This window comes from Pipra filicauda, unplaced genomic scaffold (genome assembly GCF_003945595.2).
Source record: "Pipra filicauda isolate LSUMZ 115617 unplaced genomic scaffold, ASM394559v2 scaffold118_size2161507_pilon, whole genome shotgun sequence".
In the NCBI taxonomy this organism is placed as follows: domain Eukaryota; kingdom Metazoa; phylum Chordata; class Aves; order Passeriformes; family Pipridae; genus Pipra; species Pipra filicauda.
Window position 1 is genome coordinate 953741 of NW_024103640.1, and position 21028 is coordinate 974768.

At 41.8% G+C, this 21028-nt stretch overlaps 2 long non-coding RNA genes across 5 annotated transcripts in view; one reads left to right on the plus strand and one right to left on the minus strand.

Annotated features, from left to right (window-relative positions):
• The window catches only part of LOC113991669, a 160256-nt gene extending 144673 nt beyond the window's left edge, over window positions 1-15583 (plus strand). Inside the window, exons 5-8 of one of the 2 annotated variants that reach the window (XR_005565207.1) lie at window positions 834-896; window positions 12764-12876; window positions 13517-13624; window positions 15475-15583. This is a non-coding gene — a long non-coding RNA (uncharacterized LOC113991669). Of the gene's footprint in view, window positions 1-833; window positions 897-12763; window positions 12877-13516; window positions 13625-13928; window positions 14530-15474 lie in introns of those variants that run through there. The other variant, XR_005565205.1, reaches the window with a different exon arrangement.
• Window positions 7365-19468, minus strand: LOC113991668. Of its 3 annotated transcripts, none has more exons than XR_005565211.1 (4): window positions 19169-19468; window positions 17153-17272; window positions 16168-16321; window positions 7365-7692 (listed from the first exon to the last, which is right to left on the minus strand). It is a non-coding gene; the product is annotated as an uncharacterized LOC113991668 (long non-coding RNA). The 3 variants fall into 3 exon arrangements; XR_005565210.1 differs by lacking the exon at window positions 7365-7692 and having other exon boundaries at window positions 14645-16321; window positions 19169-19226; window positions 19384-19448; XR_003541994.2 differs by lacking the exon at window positions 7365-7692 and having other exon boundaries at window positions 14645-16321.
• Between the last annotated feature and the right edge of the window lie 1560 nt (window positions 19469-21028).

Below are 21028 nucleotides of genomic sequence, written 5' to 3' on the forward strand. Positions count from 1 at the left end.
TTTATGCAAACCATAAGAGACATTTTTTCCTCAGTGAAGATTGCCTCTTTATTTTATTTTGAAATATTTGTATATTTATTTCATTAAATGAGATAATGCTTTTTCTTATTAACATAATTTCCAGTACATTAAACATATTTCTCCACAGACAGAAGAGAGGAATCAGATTAAATGACAGTTAAATCACTTGCAGCAATTTCAACTGTTAAAAGAAATAAGTGTCTCTGTTTTCTTTGTGATCACGAGATGTGCTGTAAAGGGAAATGAAATCCTAAAGAAAGGAGGGAAAACATAAAGAAATAATGACTGACTTATTGCAGTAATACCACTGAGAGAAGACAAACTCACTACAAATAAAAGGAAAAATAATATAGTGGTTTTGAAAGTTACCAAAATTCATTTCTTATTGATGAGATCAGTGCAAGCCTTGCACTAAGTAAACTGAGGGGGGGAAAAGCAAAGCACACCCAGAGCCAGACAATGCCATGCACTGGGGGGGGAGAAAGAAGAAATAAATACTGGGCATTTGGAGGGCTGTCCCTCTAAATGCCTTGAATTTGGAAATAATTTCATTTTGTCACATTTAGGGGAGGGAGGGGAGAAGCAATTCCCTCCTGGTGAGCTGCCCCTGCCCCTCCAGTGGTCAGGGCTCCCCAAATGTCCACGTGTCCTTCTGCAGCTCTGTCCTGATCCTGGGCAGCTGTGGGGCTACAGCAAGGGGAAGAGTTATCAGAGTTATCTTTTTTTAACTCTTATAAGATATTCCAGAATGATTATAATAGTAAGAAATGTATTTCTCTTAATTATATCTTTATTGTTATTTTAATTTCCAGAGTCTGAAGGAGCTGCTTGGCAGAGCTCTTTGGGCTGAGTGACTGGGCTGAGGCATTCCCAAGGTAAGGTTCACATCCCTGCTTTGCCCCCAGCCAAGATTTCCTCTGTTTGTGCTTTTAGCTCTAAACCAATTCTTTGTCCCCAGTTTTATGTGCCTGATCCTGTAGTCCTGAGGAAGGACCAGTCCAGCAGTTGCCATTTTCCCTCTCTTTCTCACTTTCCCATCAGTGCACTCTGCAACTTGAAGCTCTTTATGCACAGTGTGTCAAACACTCTGATTTTCAGCTTCAAGATGAAATCAGAGAAGGGATTTTTGTGCTGGGGGACCTGGTCTAACCCACTGCTCTGTCTCAGAATTAACTAAAACCACAATTCTTCAAGGAATTTAACTGTAGTATTCTTGCTTCTAAATGCCTGATGAGGAAAAGCCATGTCAGTGGGGTGCAGCATCCTCCCTTTTGCAGGGAAAGAGGTGGGAAATGGCACATTTTGAGGCTTCTATGGAACTGTTTCCTGGGGCTGGAGAGCAGACTCTGCCTTCCTGCCCGTGCACTCGTGTGCTGAAGCTGAGCAGGGTCATTTGCACTCTGGGGTTGGTGTCCCTCGTGTCCTCCTTGGAAGTTCTATTTGTTGTGCCAAGGGGAGTTGTCAGGGACTGGAGGTGGTAATGGAATTTAGCAGTTGAGGAGACTGAGAAATTCCAGTGAATTTGAAACACAATCAAAGAAATCAAACCAGAAGCCTCTGTCACCATCCTCTGTGGACATTGGCCAAGGGGGAGAGTCACATCTGTGCCACTGCAGGTGCAGCAGAGCCCTGGCTCCCAAAATGCTCCAAAGCTCCTGGTGGGCACAGGCTGAGGGTCATTCCGAGCTCTGCTGTGCGATCCCTGTGTGAGGAGGCACAACAGAGAGAGCTGGTAAGTGGAACTGAGCACAGAAACACTTCTAATGACGGTGCTTGTACTTACAACCTTCATTACCATATTTTCAGAGGGCATAATAATCATTAATGTGTTTATTGTGCCCCTGTGGGTTGGGGCAGAAATGTTATCCTTTTTCACACACGTGGAATTGGAACCTAGACAGCCCAAGTGCTGAAGCCCAGCTCCTGTGGGAAGGCTGCCAAAGGCCTCCTCCAACCCTCCTCCAGGTCCTTTCCTCTGGACTTGTTCCACATGGGCCACAGCTCTGCAGGACAATTGGACACACATTCAGCTTCCCATGGACTGACTGTCCCTCTGAAATAAAGGGAAATTACTCTTAAGAATTGATGGCACTAAAAGCAACAGCAGGTTTCAGCCTTCAGTTTATAAAAGTGCGTGTAAAGGCTTAGTTAACTTTTGAAAGTGGTTTTAGATGAAGTAAGTGATGAGGAAAATCTGTTTCCAAATTTAACAAGTTTATATTTTGCATATTCCATACCAAGGCCATTTTTCATCTTGAGACACCACAAGAAACTAAATCAGCCTTTGACTGTGAGGGTACAATGCTGAAGGTATTCCAGAATAACATGCTTTAGCTTTGGGGAAATATAAAAGCATGACTACATTGGGCTTTTTATGTTATGTAACAGCAGTTTTTCCACTCTGCACTAAATATCACTTTCAGATTTCTCATCTTGCATGATATTGCCTATTTCATGCCTCTGACAAAGTGGCTGAAACAAGCTCTTTCCCCAAACTTGTGATATTTGTGGATAAAGGATTATTACCTGTGGTATTTTTGAAACAATGAATAAAAGGCAGCATTGCTTGAGCAGGTGCACACGAGGTGCTGGGTTTCTTGTCTGATGCCACAGCAAAAGTCTGTGTCAGAGTTCAGAGGGGATTCCAGAGGATTGGGCTCCCCCTTTTTGTGCTTGGATTAGTAGGTTTAAGATCTGGACTGGCCTGGGACAGACACTGGAATATTTTCTTTTTCAGGCAGTACTTTGGCCGTGTGACCTGTTCCATCTGTCATATGGCAACAGAGTGAGCAAATGTGCTTCTTTAGGGGGTGCTAAAATCCCCCAGGATGTTGCTGATGTGTGGTGGCAGTGCCATTCCGCACTCTGAGGGCTTGGTAACAATGTACCTCCCTTTCCTGGAGAAAGGAGGGTGCTCCAGGTTCATGGGAACACTCGAGTGCAGAAGGAATTAGGAATTGTGCTCTCTTTGAGGGAACAAAGTGAGGCTTCATTCTTGGATTTGGTGTTTGGCTTTTTGATTTTGTTTGACACAATAGGAAAGGCAAAATGAGAGAGGAAAAACTAAGCTTGTTGTCTCTGCTCTTCAGAGAAGACCTTAAACAGCAGAATCTCCCCCCCCCCCCCGGTGTGTGTGTGACTTGATTATTCCTGTCCTGTGGGAATCTCGTGCAGCTGGACAATATCTGTGGAAATGCAAAGTACAGCTTTGGTGAAAATCAGATTCTATATTCCCTTTATTTGTGGATTCCTGGGACTGTGGTGCAATTGCTTGTCTCTAAAATGATTCCGTGTGAGGGGTGGGCACTGTGCCTTTCCCTCCTGGATGAACAGAGCTGTCCATCCCTCTCAGGCTTGAGTCACATCAAGGTTAGGATTTTTAACTTTTTCTTTTGTTTTGTCTGGTGGTTTTATTTTCCCTGTTTGCAAAGGAGAGAGAAGTTTCAAAAACCACAGGGTTCATGAGGTGGTGTGAGAGAACAAAAAGTGATCATAGAAAACCAAGTTTCAATAGTTCTGTTGCTTTGTGGAACAGATCATTGTTTCTTTTTACAGAAATTCAAATGGAAAAAGTGGCTTAGATGGAAAAAAAAATCGCTACTTAATGTTTCTCTTGATATTTCCAGCAAGTCAATGTGAACATAATAAAATGATTGTGTTTCTTGAAAAAATTTTGGTTAAATTTAGCTTTGTTTTCTGCTTAAAAAAAGGGGAGGGGGGAGTGATAATAAATGTCATTTGCAAATAGAAGTGTCCTCGGTTTCCTGTTTTCAGTAGGCTTAAGATAATTCATTTGTTCTACTTGTAGTTTGTCAATTGATGCATCCCTTCCAAAACTCTGTGGGCCCTCTTAGCCAGAGTTTCCTACAGTTATTTTTGCACTATTGTTAAACAGAACCATCCAACATGTTGCTTTTTGAATTTATTGCGTGGGATCAGCACATAGTTTTCCATTGTGGCATATTTGTGTGTTTGTCACTTTTATTGTTTATATGCCAGCATATGGCCAGAAAGACAAACTTCTTCCCTCAGTTTTCTTCTTTTGTATTGTTCGGGCCACAGTGCCTTTACATCAACAGTTTGTAGAAATCAAATTCCTGGAATATAATCGGTTTGCTTAAGGAAAAAAGAAGGAAAATTTGGAGAATACAGCCCGTGGATCAGTGAGTGTTCAGTGAATGGCTTTATTTTACTACCCAGGGCTGCACAGAGGGCAGAAAAGCAAATGCCTATTTTTATTTAAACTCCAGTTTGGTTGTTTAGTCTCATATATCTCCTGATGCCACTTGCACAGATACAGTGACTGCATCAAGGGCTTTCCTGAGCAAGCAGAGCTCTTCACAGTGGCAAAACTCTGCCTGCATGGACATCAGTGCATGACAAGGACCATATGTCTGCATTTGTGGTGTGTGTAACCCAAAACCAGGTGGTACCAGCACCACATGCTGGCCAGCTACTACTCATTGCAGTTGCTCTAAACTTGACCAGAGATAAATGGCTTTTGGTGGTTTTTTTGGTGGTTTTTGTTTGTTTGTTTTCAATTCTGATGGTGTAATTGTTCAGTTTTGACTTCTAGAAAAGACCATTTTTTTCTTAATTTCTCTATGGCATCAATACTTATGTGACACTGATAAAGAAATTTCTCGGTTTATCTATTAAAAAAATCAACTCAAACTAGGCCACATGCATAAAGTGATCAGCTATGTCATTCCATGGATTATTGCCACCCACTGGCAGATGATTTGTCTGTAATCTGAGGCAGGAATGTTGTTGTTTGCACGGCTCCTGTGGAACAAGGAGTTAAAGTTTGAAGCAAAATAATCATTGGCTTACAAAACTCTGATTTCTCGTCCGTGTGGTTCCAGTGTGGTTCCATGTTTTCAGCTTGCCCAGTAACCATTTTGAAATTCCATCCAGCAGATATATCATGATAAATCCCCTATGTTGGCTTCTCCTGTTTTCCCCGTTTTTTGGAAGCTGTTGCCACACCACATGACCCACCACGGAAAGCCTGCTGGAAACCAAATCCTGATTTTCTTTAGTTTCTTTGGTTAGTTAAGTACTTTCACGAATACCAACTGTGATTTGAGGTGAAGAATCCCTGCAGCAATTAGGATTCATTTACTACTGGAGCATTTTATTAATTACACATTTGTAACCACATGGATGGGCACAAACCCACTCACACATGTCTGTATTTAGAGATTTGTAGACAGAAGATTTAACGTAAACATAGAAATGTTAAACTACTCATGTGTAGCCTGCAAAGGAGATAACAAGAAGGATTCTGTTCTCGGCGTGATTTGTGAACAATGCTAAGTAAATATTCATCATTAATATATAATAACTGTTGCTTTTGGCAGTTCACTTTTCATTTAATTTGATAATGTGTCCAGCAAATGAAGTGGTACAGGCTGCAGTGTTTTACCACCACAATTGCGTATTTTCAATCATTGTTAAACGAAGGCAGCTCAAGGCAAAGCTTTAACCCCCACTAGTTTTGTGTGTGATAAAAGGAGAAGGCGCTATCAATCTTTATTGTCTGTCTCGCTGGCTGTAATTGCATTCAATAGTCCACTGATTCCGTGTCTGTGCCGGTGTCGGGAGCAGGGAAGAGCCAGATGCTCGCACTGATCACACGCATCCAGCGGCCACTTTGATGAGTTGGCAGAGTCTGGGGGGCCGATGATGGATTGGTCACGCCGGGGATGACGAGCTGCGAGTGCGTGGGGAGGAACTCCTGCCCTTCGGAGTCCGGCATTCCCAGCCCGGCCAAGTGTGTTATTCCAATGCCTCCTTATGTTATTCAAATGCATCCCTGTGTTATTCAAATGCATCCCTGTGTTATTCAAATGCATCCCGTGCTGCAAACAGTGCCAGTGAGTCGCTGTGTCCCCGTGAACACAAAACAACGACCAAAGCCCCCAAAGAGCCTCCGAGTAATTTAAGGTGACATTAAGAGCCCCAACACTGTAACAGGTATCTCAAAATAGTCTCCAGTAGTTACAATTATCTGATTCGACCAGAGAGATTTGGAATTGCAGTATCCCAGGCTTTAATCCACCTTAGAAGCTGTTTGGTTTTTTTTTCTTGGCAGCTTTCTTTTTCCTTTAATTTGAAGTAGTAGCTGGAATGTTTTACAGAGAAACAACCAATACTGCTTTGGTGCAGTTTGAATAGTGAGGAAAAACTCCAATGGAAACAAGGAAACTATGGAATAATTGCTTTCTACATGTTACCTACACCTTTACTCTCTGTCCCGTATCAAATGTTCTTCACAGGTTAATTATTTAAGCTGGTTAGTGAGGGTCATCCCTTGGACAAGCAGCTGTTAAAGGAGACCTCAAAAGACACAGAAGCCTCACCTTCACCCAGTTCATATCATTTATGCAGAAAATGGTCCTATTTTTCCCCTCAGGACTGATATAAATGATCAGATTGATTGATCCAGTGAGCAGCTGTGGAGGGTGGTTACACTGGGACAAGGATGCCTTGGATCATGGCACTCGTGTCTTGCACCTACAGCCTGTGGGGACATCACGTCTGCTTTTTGTGTTCTGCAATTCTGATGTTCTTTGGTGCTCAGGGTGAGAGCAAAGTCCTTCTCACTGAGGGGAGTGGATTTGTGGAGGGCTCTCAGCATTCCAGCTTTTGGGAAAAAACCCCATCACTTGTTCTCTTAAACTTTTAATGAGTGATTAATGCTCAGGACTGAAGAGATGGCTGGGAATTGGGTTCTGGATAACTCCTGCTCCCAGCTGGAGGCCCTCCCACAGCCTTGAGCTGGTGCTTCATCTCCCAGTGGACACAGGGGTAAAGACAATCCCTTCTCCATTGCTTCTCTTGGATACTTTAGGCAGCTTCCTTGGCTGCTGCACGTGTTGTGTGGGTACATCCACCTCCTCTGTGCAGTGTGGCCACATCATAAATAACCTCTGCTGGGAGTGCCTGTGACTGAGGACAGGAGCAAACACAGATGCCCAAATATTGTGTTTCATGCATTGTTTCCATCCTGTGAAATCAAATTGCATCGTATTTGGGAATGGAGAATGAACTTGGTGCTCCTTAATCTGATGTGTACATGCAGGAGTCATTATTTGAGGCAGTTTGGAAAACTAAAATTAGTTCCTAAAATTCAGCAGTACCTACTGTTGCCTTTTTTTTTTTTTTTTACCCTTTGCATTTTGTTCAAATTAATTAAAGTGCACAGATGTTCAATTAAAGCTTAAAAAAATCCATGGCTACAGCTGTGAAGCAACATTGTTGAGACTGAACATATCTAATAATGCTTCTCTCTTCGAAGAAATTCGATTAATGACTCTCTGCTAAATAATTTTGCATTGATAAATTAAAGGAAATGTAGGCTGTCCCCTCCATTTATTTATGAGAAAAACAGAGTAGCCCCTAAGATACCAAAATACAAGATCTGCTTTTCATTTTCTTACAATAGCATGTGGAAGGACTCTGGTTTCTAGGCAAAATGTATTGATTTAGCTGGAAATTATTGATACCTTTCCTTCAGCTTGGAATAGCTGCCATGGAAAAGTCAGCTGCTCACACTGAACGTCCTGGGGTTCTGGATTCCTTCAGTACTGCTCGGTAAGGTGCAATAACAGCAGTGCCTTTCACCAGTTCTTGAGCAGAATTTACTGAGCCCCCTCAATTTACCTGCTGTGAAGAGTCAAATAAAGAGAAGGAGTTTAATCCTTTGAATTATCACACTTCCTCTGGTGTAACCCAAGATGTCACCCCCACAAGGAAGGCACCAGTAATCCTCCTTTTCACTTCAGCACAGAGGGTTTGCCCCTAAGTTATTTTGTTGTTAATATTTCTATTTCCAAGCATTAATTATTAGCACAGAAGTGACCAAAGCCTACCAGGAGCCAGGTCCTGCCCTTGAGGACGTCACATCCTGGGCTTCAAACACCTGGGCACTTCTCACTTTATATATTCTGCACACAAATCAAGACATTGTCTGATCAAGAAAATTACTGGTAAGATCATGTTGAGTACAGTGAAATTTGGCTTCAGCTACTCAATTAGAGCAGCTCCAGAGGAACTAGAAAACACCATTTATACAACTGTCTCCTTGATTGTTTTAGCTCCAAACACTTGGAGAACTGCTTAGTGATACTGCACAAAATTCTTCTTCTTCTTAAATGCCTGCCATTAAATCAAAACTAAGGGGTTTTATTTATTGTCATACCTCAGGGAATACCCGGAGCACTAATCCTACCTGTCCCTTTCTAGTGGTGTGGCTCCACTGAATGATTTTAGGAGTAATTTCCTTTGCAGATGCTCTGTTAGACACCAGTTCAGTTACAAGTTACAAGCTTTCTGAAAGCTCTACCAGAACAGCAGATAAGAGAGAGGAACTGATCTTTGTCTGGGGCCAAAAATGGGATTTTTTTGCGTGAAAAATATTGTTTTTGCAGCTGCAAACAATTGGGAGTAAATGTAATGGCCAGACCTGTTGCTTCATTTGTGTTTGCAGCTGATTGCAGCCTCCTCTCAGTGCTTTTGATCCGGGTGCCAAGGGAAGTTACTCATTCCCAGCCGAGCAGATCCGGATCTGTGCATCCACCTCCCTGGATGGGTGTCTCCAGTGGGACACAGAGGGAACTGAGGGCACATGGAAATCAAAAATACATGTCCCATATCTTGTTTAAAGAGGAGGGGAAGTATCAAGCTTAGAAATGTTCTGCTTCTCTTCTCCAACATTCAGAATTCCTGCACCAAGATCAGAACCCATTCATTGTACAGGAGAAAATTCTTCCCTTTTACTCAAAACCCTTCATTTCACCATGAAGCATTTAAAATTAAAATTTCTTTGAGGTAAATTGCCTCCAATTTAGAAACCAAGCTAATTTTCTTTGCAAAGATAAAGAAGGTTGTGGGTTCAATCCCTGTACAGACTGTTCCCTGAAGTTTGACTCCGTGATCCTTGTGGGTCTCCTCCACCACAGAATAGTCTGTGAAAAGCCCTGAACTTAAAAACAGATTAGTACATGAGATAAAATCTCCTAGGTAGGACCAGTCTGGGGAAGAAGAGAAGAATTTTCTGAAACATTTCAGAGGCATTAAATTAAATTTTTTCCTGAAAAAGCTTTGGCATGAAATTTCTCTCCGTTCGTGGTGCACCAAGCGAGTTAAACTCCTCTCAGTTATGGGACAGGAGCCTGAGTTCAGGGCCTTTTGAAGCAGTTTGCAGTTGAATCAGCAGATCCAGGATCATATTTAATGAACTTGTAGCATTTAAAAAATACAAATCTCCTTTTTCTCTTTCGCTTTTAAAGCAGAGTCACAGTGGTGGGGGGTGGATTGAGTTCTGTCAGGGGAACTGAGTCCTGAATCCCCACTTGTGTTTAGTTGAACATCATAGCTGGACATTGTGCTCTCCTGATTAATAAAAACCTTCACCTTTGGAAGGAGACCAATGACTGTGCCAAATGAGAGTTGTTAGAGAGAGAGAGAGGCTTTAAACGTCTCCCTTTTGCCTTCTCATATGGGTTATATTAGGAGTGATCTGAGCACAGTTTAAAAAAACCCTGCTGATGCTTTTCATGCATTTTTTCTGTGTTTGTAGAATTGGTTTGAGTTATGTTGTAGAGTCTGGAGTGTGAAGTTCCCTGGGTTTAGTGGATTTCTCTGTTATATTTTAAAATATCTGTGTGCTGAGATACCCAATAAATGTGCTTTTCCAACTGGAATTTGGGGGCAAAAGCTCAGCGTTTTGAATACATGTTGTAAATTCTTAAATTTCCCTTGCCCCAGAATTTTCAAGGATTATCTGTGTGTTCCTGAAGCCTTGGTTTGGGGAGGGGATTCAGTCCACATGTGATGTGTGTGAAAGGGTCCATGGAAAGCAGCCACAGACCCTTCCAGGAGCGTTTGGGAGGTGAAGTCTGACATCACTGCTGGGCATCTGCACAGATGTTAAATGGCTGTCACAAAAAGAGGAATGAGAAACGTTCAGGTGGAGAAAATTATTCAAATTATGTAAATATTCAGATGTTTTATATAAAAATAAGAAGATGCCACCTTGTGGTAAGAAAGATGCTTTAGTGCATCCAGACACCCTTTGGGTGAGCAGGGGAGACGTCTGACACCTGGCAGGGATTTTAAATTCTCTTTTAAGCAACAGTTTAACAAGTAAAATTAAATTTGAGGTAGAGAAGTGCACGACCAATCTTCCCCTTTCCCGTGTGTTTTCCTCCTCCTCTTGTACTCAGGGTCTTCACAGCACTGCTGAAGCAAAGGCTGAATATTTTCCAGGCTTCTTATTCCGTGCATTTCCAAAGCTGCTTTTGCTGTTATCCCAGAAAACTGGGGCTGGGAAGAGGGACAAACCTTTTGCCTGGGTAGCTGGGACTTTTTTTGGTAGTTGTTTGTGGTTAATTCTGTGTGTAGAGTAAAATATCATCTCTGTTTTATACTCAGCACTTAGAGCAACTATTGTTTGTTTTGTGGGCAAACCAGGAAAAATATGGACAAATAAAGGTTTTAAAAGATTGATATCATCTCTAAATTTATCTCACAGACAGGCATGGCAAACACCTGTGGTATTATGCCATTCTTTATAATGGATTATAAAAAGTTTGCCTTTATTCAAACTCCATTTGCAATTATAAGGTGAATTGTGTGTCCTGACAAAACCCTCTTTCTCCCCAGGATGCTGTTCTTTAAATGCTTGTTTGGATTAAAAGAAGAAAACTAAAAAAGAAACCCAAACCCCCAAACTTTATTCTCTTTTTTTTTTATCTTGCATTCTATCTTGTGTAATTTAAATAATCCACTTTATCTGCAGCACACTTAGTGAGAGCAGAGTAGAACTGCTGTCATGTGCATGGCAACAAACTACTCTTGTCTTACTGTTTAGGTCCCTTTATTTCACACGGGGAAAAAGTACAGGAAAAATATTAATAGGAAAATGTTACAGCCCTAAATTTTGCACTTGTGCACACACACACTCCTTAACAGCAGGGGATGTCTGCCCTGTGCAAGTACTTCTGTGCATATTGATGCTAAATTAATAATAATAATAATAATAATAATAATAATAATAATAATAATAAAGGGGTTAGCAATTTTCCCCCAATTTGAAGAAGTATTGTGCCTGTAATTAAAACATACTTTCTCTTAACATAATTTATTTCCTTGCATAATGTAATTTGACAGAGCATTATAAATGTATATCTCTATGCTTCATGACCCCATTATGAGGACAATTTTTCCATAGTAATTCATTTGTGTTCTGTTTCTTCTTGCTTTCTGATTACACAATCAGGATTGAATTGTGCAACCAACATCCTGATTAAAATGAGACAAAAAAACCTGTACAGCTCAGCTCCCTGAAAATCTCTTCTGGTTCCCCCAAAGACAATGGCGAAATTCTTATTTGTTGGTGAGGACAAAGTTATTAAAATGGATTGCAAATGGGAAGAGGAGAAGGTGGAGCTCCAGCTCCCCATGGGAGGAAGGCAGGGTAGGAAGTATCAGCCACAAACACAATTCGGAGAAGTACTGCAGGAGAAAAGGAAAACCATCAGAAGGCTGGGATTGACAAGGGGGACTTGGGAGAATGTTTCTCATTTTTCTCCACATTTTAGGATCACAGCAAGGTGCAGTGTTCTTCACAGCAACAATTTATTTAGTTGCCAGAAAAGAACTCCAAAAACAAAGCAAAACAAAGAGAGATTTTGATGCAGGAGTGCTAATGCCCCCAAATGCACAAATAACTGTGTTTTTAATGTAATTCCAGCACCAGGCCCAAGAATCTGAGCAGCTCCCATGGTGGCCTTTCCCTACCCCAGTTTAGAGCTCCTGTGTTTTCCCACTAACCCAAAACGTGCTTGGGAAATAACACAACCAAACCCGTCCTCTCACTAAAGAAGGGTCTTTTAAATCATTAGTCTGGAATAATTTCTGTGCTTGGAATTAAACACACATTCTGGTAAATGGTAGGATTAAATAATCTGAACTGGGAGCATTTTTGTGTGTGGTTCCATTTCCTTTGTTTCTTTTATGCTCATTTTTCCAACTCTGTGAATAATACAGTATCTGATTATTGTTTGGCTACTAGTTAGAGACGCAAAATTTGGATTAATTTCTTGAGGGTATTAACAAAATGAATGCCAAGTGTATCAGCATATTTGCAATGCCATATTGATCTTGGACATAATCAATTAGAAACTTAGATCTTAATCCTCAAGACTTGAACAGGTCCAGAAAAATGGAGAAACTGAGTTGCAGCTTTGCCTGGTGCCCTTGTTTATTGATTATTTCTCTGGTCCCCATATTGATTGATTCATTTGGTCATTTGAGAGTGTTTTTAGATGGACCACGGGCTGCCCACGAGCAACAACAGCAAATCAGTCAAGCACATGAGGAAATGCCACAAATCTGAGCAGTGGGCCAAGTTCAGGAAAAGGCTGATTAATAGAAATTATTAATTTTAAAGAACTTCATTAGAGCAGAAGTTTGGCCTCATGGTCCATACTTAAGTTTGGGAGCTGGGAATTCCTGATTTGAATACTCTGGCTCTTTCTTATGGTACATCCAGTTCTATATTATCTCCTCTTACCTCCTATGGAAACACTCTATTTACTACAGCACTACTACTTGAGATAACTCCAAGTAGGTATAGTTAGAACTGGTTGAAAAATAGGAAACATCTCTTATGGAATATTTCTAACCAATTCTAATTATTGCCCTTAATGTATCATTGAAAAATTTGAAACAGGATTTCTCTGGAAGGTGTGACCTGCTCTTTGAAAGTGGGGGAAAATACTTATTTTTAATCACCTTCATCTCAAGAGCTGTAATTGAGGTTATGAAGTTATAGTGGATTAACAGGTTAGTGATTTTTTTTTTTCAATATGGGGAAAAAAATACAGTGAGTTTCTTATAAAAACTTTCCTAAGTGCTCAACCTTTGAACACAAATGCGAAATGCAATGTTTTAAGTTCGGGCCATAAGCTTCACATTAGAAATTAATCATGAGATGTTTTGGTGATAAAATCTCTCTCATTTGAAAATGTAATTTATTAACCAGCAAAAAACTATTTCAGGGCATTATTCAAGCTCCAATAAAGATTTTCATAACGTTCCAAAAACGTGCCAACATTAAGCCCCGTGTGAAAGGCGAGGGTGCTTTTCTCTTGGCTCCCAATCTCCCCTTTTTTCATCCCCCCTGGGATGCAAAAGCAGAAAACCCAGGGATGTGAGCAGATATTTGCAGGAATAACAGAGAGGTCACAGCTGATCTGGAAGCTGTTGGAGGGGCAGTGAGACCCTGATCCCTTGGAGCTGCTCATGTTCCCATGGTCCCTCCTCCCTGTGCTAGGAGTCCTTCCCAGCTTCTCCCAAAGGAACAGCACAGGTCTGAGCTTCCAGTTAGGGACCTGCACGGGAGTAAAGGGTCTAAGGAAGGCTTTGTGGTCAAGTGCATCCCATCCCTTGCATCTTATGCCCCCCTCTCATCCTTCCTGTCCAGCTCTGCACTGCTGTTGGCTCCTGTGTATGGTGGTGGAAAAGAACCCACGAGCAGCTTTGATCCGAAGGGACTAAAACAGATGGAAGCCTTGGGATCCTCCTGTGCTCGGTAAAGGAACAGTCAGTAAAATGATAGCAAAGTATTAGTTCTAGGGGAGAAAAAAAAAAAAAAAAGATACTTGCAATTCCCTTTACATTTGCATAATTTTCTTTACGTTGCAAAAATAATTTAATGTGGCTCCAACGTGCTGGTCCTGGGAAGCCTCCTGGAAAGGCAGGAGGTACCTGACAGCTCTTGGACTGGGCTGTTTTGCCTGGGCTGTTAATTATTTTCATTTATGAAATTCTAAATTCGAAATTCTGTTTTAAATATTGAATATTTCTGGTGAAATGACAGCTTGTGCTCGCTTTAGGATATGCCTGCCTGGTAATTATTCATGAGGAGAACAGCTGAAAACAAACTCGTTATACACCTTGGCAAGTCCCTGTGATTTGAATTCTGTGAAATTTCCCCATGGCCATGTGACTTTATTCTGAAGTACTCGAGCAGTGCAGATGTCCAGAATGCCAGAGCTGTTACAAATGTTATTCCTGTAGTCAAAGTTTTGAATCATCAGCGCTTCAGGAAAAGGGGTGGGGGGGGGGGAAAGAAGAAAAAAGAGGAGCAAAGACTGATGATACAGGGTGTGTTTTGAGTGTTTGTCACATCCTTCATTACGTGCAGCTCTCGTACATTACCAGAGCACAGACAGATCTTAGGAATATATCTCCATGCGTGTTCAGGGCACAGAATGGAATTTTCAAATTTCCAATGCCTGGAAGAACAGCCCACTGAAAGGCACCGAGTATTTTAACTGTCTCCTTTAAGCCATGATACAATAAGCATCAGCACTGACATTTTTGGAAGTTTAGAAGTAAGACAATTTCTGTGTAACATTGGATGAAGAATCGAAATGCTTCAGATTTAGCTAAAAATAAAACATTTCTCTGCTTTCGCCTTTTCTTTTTCTTCTCCATATGGCTCCTGAAACATTCCTTCATTTAAATAGGTTTTAGAGCTCTTTCCTTATAGTTCCTAAAGCATTCATGGCTTTTGAGAAAAAAACAAAAAACATTTTAGCATGTGCTATTTTTGTTATTCTAATTAGAAAAAAACAGCTGGTCCTGAGCAGCTCTGACTGGAGTCTTTTTCAACACATTGTTCAGATTCTTTTTCTTCCTCTTTTTTTTTCTTCCTGTCAAGCCACAGGCTCCCACCTCTCCTCATCCCACACGAGCCAGCCCCAAAAACACCTGCACGTGCTGCCTGAACCTGCACATCTGCCAGGGAGCACAAAGAACACACTTTATTGGTCACAGGACACACACATCACATTGGAGGCATTAGGAATGTACACATTCCCAAGGAACTGGAAGGGACACCAGGCTAATGACCAGTGGCTTCGTTTGCCTTTCACAGGGAGCTTTGAGCGCCTCTACCTCGTGTTCCTGCTCGTCCATATAAACCAACTGCCTGCATTTAAAAAACAGGGTAATCAGGCCTCACTTAGGGTTTTGGTATCTGTGTGCCTGTGTGCCTACAAATAATCATTGGAGCTGATCAGAGTCCCCCTCGCTGTTGCTATGGAAATGAATCCCCGTTTTGTTTACGGATGGGTCTGCGCCACGTGACCAGGAGTGATGTCAGGTGGAAAGCTGAGATAAATTAAATTTGTGGTCTGAAGTTATTAACATATGGTTTGTGTGAGGGTGTGCCTGGGTATTAACTAAGAAGGGGAAGATCCAGAAAATTCTGTTCCTTTAAAATGCCATGGAAGCACAGTGCCTTCCACAGAGACCACAGCGCAGTTTCTTCCAGTGAGATGCACAGTGGCTGGGACAGGGATGTTTCTGTGGCACATCCAAATCGTTGGAACTGTTCTTTAACAGTCCTTCTCCTTCTTTAATTTCCTTCTCCAGTGTTTCCTCCTGTTTGAGCTCCATTTGTTGGTTAGATGTCATTCACAATTGTCCCTAACTTTGCATCTGTGTGTTTTGCCTGAATGGAAAGTCAGAATTTATTTCCAGCTCCGAGTCAAAAAATCATTACATCTGTTTAATGACACCAATACTGTTACTTTGGAAGGCCAAAGAATCCATACAATAAATATTAATTGCATTTCAGAAAAAATGTTATAATACACTGATGATTCTGAAACACTCTTTGAAGCCCTAAAAACATGCAATTAAGATGAAAATCTGTGTATCTGTCCATTAGAGTTGCCTTCTCTTTAGGTGGTGTTTCCCCTAATGTTGCATCACAGGTCAGAACCAAATGCAGGTGGCTGTTGAGGAAAAACAAAAGCCTGTAGCCAAGAGGAATCTTCTCTTGGTCTTAGTCATGTGTTTCCACAAAAAGGGGAACAGAAATGCCCCTCTCCAGCTGATATTTCAGATTTGCTGCCTTTCAGTTCCTTAGAGCACCTGTCAGGTGAATGAAATCCTGCTAAAGTCAGTGGAGAAACTCCACAATTCAGCGAGTTTGGGCTTATAGGGTAGTGACCATATAACCAAAAGCAGAAAGCAGCAGTTGAAATTAGGTAACTTGTGCATCTGAGGAATAAATTGCATACTCCTTCTGTAGAATGTGTAGGAATTAGTGAAGAGACATACCAGAAATGAGCATTTGCAGAAACACTTTTCCCATGACAGCACTGGAGGGATAGTTGGGATACAGCAGAGATGGGGAACTACTGCCAAACTCAGCCAATGCCTCGGTGTTCAAACAGGCTAAAAGAAGGCCAGTTTTTCTTTTCCAGAGTTTGATCTGTGGACAATATTAGACAAGAAACCCAGAATATTAGACCAGAGCCTGCAGCAGTTCTATTGCTTCCCCAAAATACCTCCATTAAAAAAAAATGCCCTGAAGATGCCCCGATATTTTGGTACATTTATATGTTGTTATTTAATACAGGATCAACACTGAATTTCTTACTTTGAAGGCCAGAGAGCATTTTTCTGTCTCTTCAGAAACACAATAATCTCTCTAATTCCCGTGCCACGTGGTGGTGTCCCACCTCGCAATAGGTGCGTAATTGAGGGCAGGATTTGACCCTTTGATTCTGTAAATCACATATGATCATTACAGAAGGGCTCAGATCTCTACACGTTGTATGATTGCCAGCTCACCAGCCACCCTGCCTTTGTCACATTATTTTTTTTTTTAGAGTCTGACACTCTAATGAAAGCAATACAAAAGGCTGCCAGAGCCCAGCTCAGAATGCCCAATTTGCTTTGACTGCCATTTTAGAGAGCAAAAGCGTGCTCCATTATTTGTATCGATATTAGGATGAACTTAGGACAGCAGATCTTCTGGACAGGGGCTGCACTTTTATTTCCTTGATAGGGGTTGTGCACGTCTGTGGTATGTAAATAATAATTCAATAGTAGGAAAACTAATGCATTGCTGATGTCGGACTAATCACCTTCTGTTGGCTCTGTGGAGGATTTAAGCTTTACTCAATTTTCAGCCCATACACTTAAACGATAAGAATTCAGAAGATTTTGTCTGTCTTTGTGTGTAAAAGCTGAGCAAACCCCATTTTCTTTGGCCCAAGCTTCTAGAATAATCCCCAGTACGTCCATTTATACTCATTACCTGCTGTCTGCAGCGAGGAAAGAAAGTCTGCTTCTTGGCACCTGTTTTGAAAAATCTTGAATTCCTTTTCCTTCTGTCCTTCTCTGCCGCAAACTTTTTCTGTCCTCCTCATCTGAGACACTTGGGGAGAATGAGGGCATTAAAGCAAGCTTGTCAAATGCTAACCTGGTAAAGAAAAGGCTTGGAAATGCATTTTGTTCCCTGGAGAGAGGCTGTATTATTCCGAGGTGCCCTCTGCTATGTCAAGAGCTAAAGATGCTCCACGAACCACACCTTGGCAAAGATGAGTGAGACCCTCCCTTCGAAAGGCTGGGACCTGTTGAGCATCCTTTTCATCATTGGAGCGTCTCAGATTAATCATCTCTTCCCACAAAGTAGAATTTCCTTTTGTTAAGACCTCAGGGAAGCTAAGTTTTTCAAAATACACGCTGGACAGGACTGAAGGCTTTTTTTCCTTTCCTTTGGAGCCCCATTCACAGAAGCAAACCTCCATGTTTAAAACTTAAAAAACAGAGGCAGCAAGGGTTTCAATTCAGAGGAAGAAAGATGTGTTGGTCCTGAGATTTGTGCATTCTCCTGAGTGCTGGAGAAATTTGTGAAACTCATTATCTCCCAGTCCAGCATTTTAAAGAAATCCCTGACTATATCAAATTTAGCTTTGCCATAAATGTGTGTAACTAATATTAGAACTCTAAAGAGGATCTCGTTAATCATCGTTAAAAAACAATGCTTAGATATTCTTAGAGGTGGGATTTGTTGGGTGTTTTTTTATGGAGTCAATTGAGGCTTAATTTTCTATGTTGGGTATTACATGCACAGATCTCGAGCCCCAAGGGATTTCTTCTGAGACATGACAGTGAGAACATATTGCTGCATGTGAAAAATACTTCTGCCATTGGTGCTCAACATTCTGAGAGAATTTTCTGACTTCAGAACATGCTAAAAAAAATTAAAAGGAACAATCCTCCCCAACCCCCCGCCCCACTATTGCTCTTCAGTGTGTTACAGCAAAATCTGAAATTTAGGGTTTGAAAACGAACCCATTTTCAGACAACCTGGTATGCTGGGCTTATAAAGAAGTTGGATGTGCAGAGTAAATTCAGATATACAGTACAAAGTTAGGCTTCCATATGATTTACTGGCTTCATTTGCTTCCCTTTTCTACTTTTATTCTGGATCTTTCTATTGTTCTCCTTCCAAAAGGAACACGGTACAGCAGATTCATCAGAGGCCATTATTTACTGATTCTGTGTATTGTTTTCATAATGGTTGAACTCAGCAAATCATGAACTGATTATTGAGTTTTAGCAAGTGGCTAATGAATCATTGATGCTGGCTCAGGGAGAAACAGATTCCTCATGTTTCTGCAATTCTGCAGGTTTCCGCCAGATTTCACAACCGGTTTCATTCATTCCTTTTATTTCTTCCCTAAATTCCTCTTTTTTGGAGCGTTACCTTCAAAAAAACCCAAAGCCAGTGACCACTTAAAAGGCGTCAAGTGTTTTTCACTAGTAGGTTAATGATAAATATTGACTAAAAGCAGATTTAAGAAAGAATCAACAGGATTTGAAAATTCCATGAGGCGAATGAGAAATTATCAATAAACTTTAAGTCATTATAAATCAGCTACAAGATGGCACGAAAATAATATGCAACTTCAAGTGAATGATTTTAATAAGTTAGCAAAACAGAACTGTTGATTAATACAGCACAACATATTCCTTGGGTATTACAGAATAGTAATGAATTATTATAAAAACACTATTTTATAGCTGTAATGGAACAGTGTGAAAACTTTAATAGCGGCCTGCAAAAAAGGCTCTTTTCGTTCTCATTTTTATCTCTCAGCTTTTTGAGATGCCTGTCCCTACAGGATTGTTACAAGATAATAGAACTCAAAGATTTATTTCTGATAAAAGGTTTAAATTGCAACAGCAAAATATAATAGCCCAATAACAAGGCCGAATAGATATTAAAATAAAGAGGGAAGAAAAAAGGCATAGACTTATTGCTTACCTGTCTATTCATGATAATGGATCCATCATGTTGCAACTTGATAGTAGCTCCCTATAACCTGTATGTTGGAATTTATTAGAATCACGGAACGGTTGGGTTAGAAGGACCTTAAAGATCATCTTGTCCCATCTCCTGCCATGGGCGGGGACACCTTCCACCAGGTTGCCTTGGTGCCAACAAGCTCACCGGCTCAGCGGGGAGTTTAAAATATATACCTGGGTTCTTTAATGCCTCGAGATGGTGTCTAGGGAGTAAGCCACAGACTTGTTCCCAAGAGGCCCTTTTAGAGGTAATTTAGGGGAGAGAACAGTGGGACTCGGGCAGCGTTCAGAAGGGCCCCCCCTCCCTGCAGCCCCCCCGCCCCCGCCCCGCCCCTCAGAGGGGTTGGTTTTCCCGCCGCCTTTGCCCCGCGGCTGCCCCGGGGCTGCCCCGGCTGCGCTCCAGGGGCGGCCGTCAGGGACACGGAGCCGCCTCAGCGCCGGGAGGGGCCGCCGGGCCCTGCCCCTCCACACACGTACACAGACACGAGGTGGTTCTGACCCAACAGTACCGGTCTGATGTCCAACACCTGGCCTTGGACACTGCCAGGGATGGGGCAGCCACGGCTTCTCCGGGTAAGCTGTGCCAGGGCCTCGCCACCCTCACAGGGGAGAATTTCCTCCTCACATCTCATCTAAATCTCCCCTTTTTTTATTTTAAAACCACTCCCGTTTCTCCTATCATTGTCTGCCTGTGTAACAAGCTGCTTTCCCGCTTTTTAATAAACTCCCTTCAGGCACTGGAAGGGGCTCTGAGGCCTCCCCAGAGCCTTCTGTTCTCCAGGTGAGCACCCGCAGCTCTCCCGGCCTGGCTCCGGAGCAGAGGGGCTCCAGCCCTCGCAGCATCTCCGTGGCCTCCTCTGGACTCTCTCCAACAGCTCCAAGCCTTTCCCGTGCTGAGGACCCCAGAGCTGGACACAGGACTGCAGGTGGGGTCTCACCAGGGGAGAGCGGGCGGGCACAATTCACCGGCTGCGCTGCAATGTGTGTGTTTGAACGCCACAGTAGGAGATTTTCCTGGAGGTAATTTCTGTGTGGATTAGGCCTTGTTTGTCCCTTTCACCTTTCCCGTAGAAGAAAATTACCTTTGTCGTAATCTGCCAAATTTGGTTCATTTTCATTTCCACTAGACTGATACTGAGAATAGGAGATTTTTAGTTTTTTTCCTGTGGTGAAGGTGAATAAAGTTTATGAAATAAGAAATTCCAGTGGTGTAAATGAAAGATCCCCCGCAAGTTTTCCAGGCTTGTGTGTGGTGATGATTCTTTCCCTCGGTGCTGTCTTGAGTATTTAGGTGTGAGCTCTTGTGCTCTTGCTCTGTATCTTTTTATTTTCTTTATTTTGTTCTTTTTTTTTTTTTTTTTTTAATTCTTTACTAAGTAGTAATGGCCAGTTTCAGCATGGAAGATTAAATCTTATTGGAGAAAGTCTGTAGATGAGGAATGGGAGTGGGGGGAATGAACCAGAACTTCTCCTATATAGAACAGAAAAAATTGGCAGGCTGGAGTATTTATAGTTTTGATAATGCTTTTTTTCCAGTCTTGCTCATAACAGTGGTTCTTCATCAAAACCAACTGGACTGAGTTGAAAAAGTCCATTTTCCGTAGTTTCTGGTGAAACTTTCCAAGCAGCTTTTCTTACAGTTCCTCAGTAAACACGTGGGTTTGTGGCTCTTCAACGCCATTTTGATCTTTGTGGAACATGAGGATTGACAGGGGCTGTTGTAGAGAAAATTTCTGCCTTTTGCAAATCTCTTCCCTGAAAAGAGTGCCCTGGTGCCGTTTCAAACCCCAAATAACAACCCCCCCCGATTTTCTGAAGT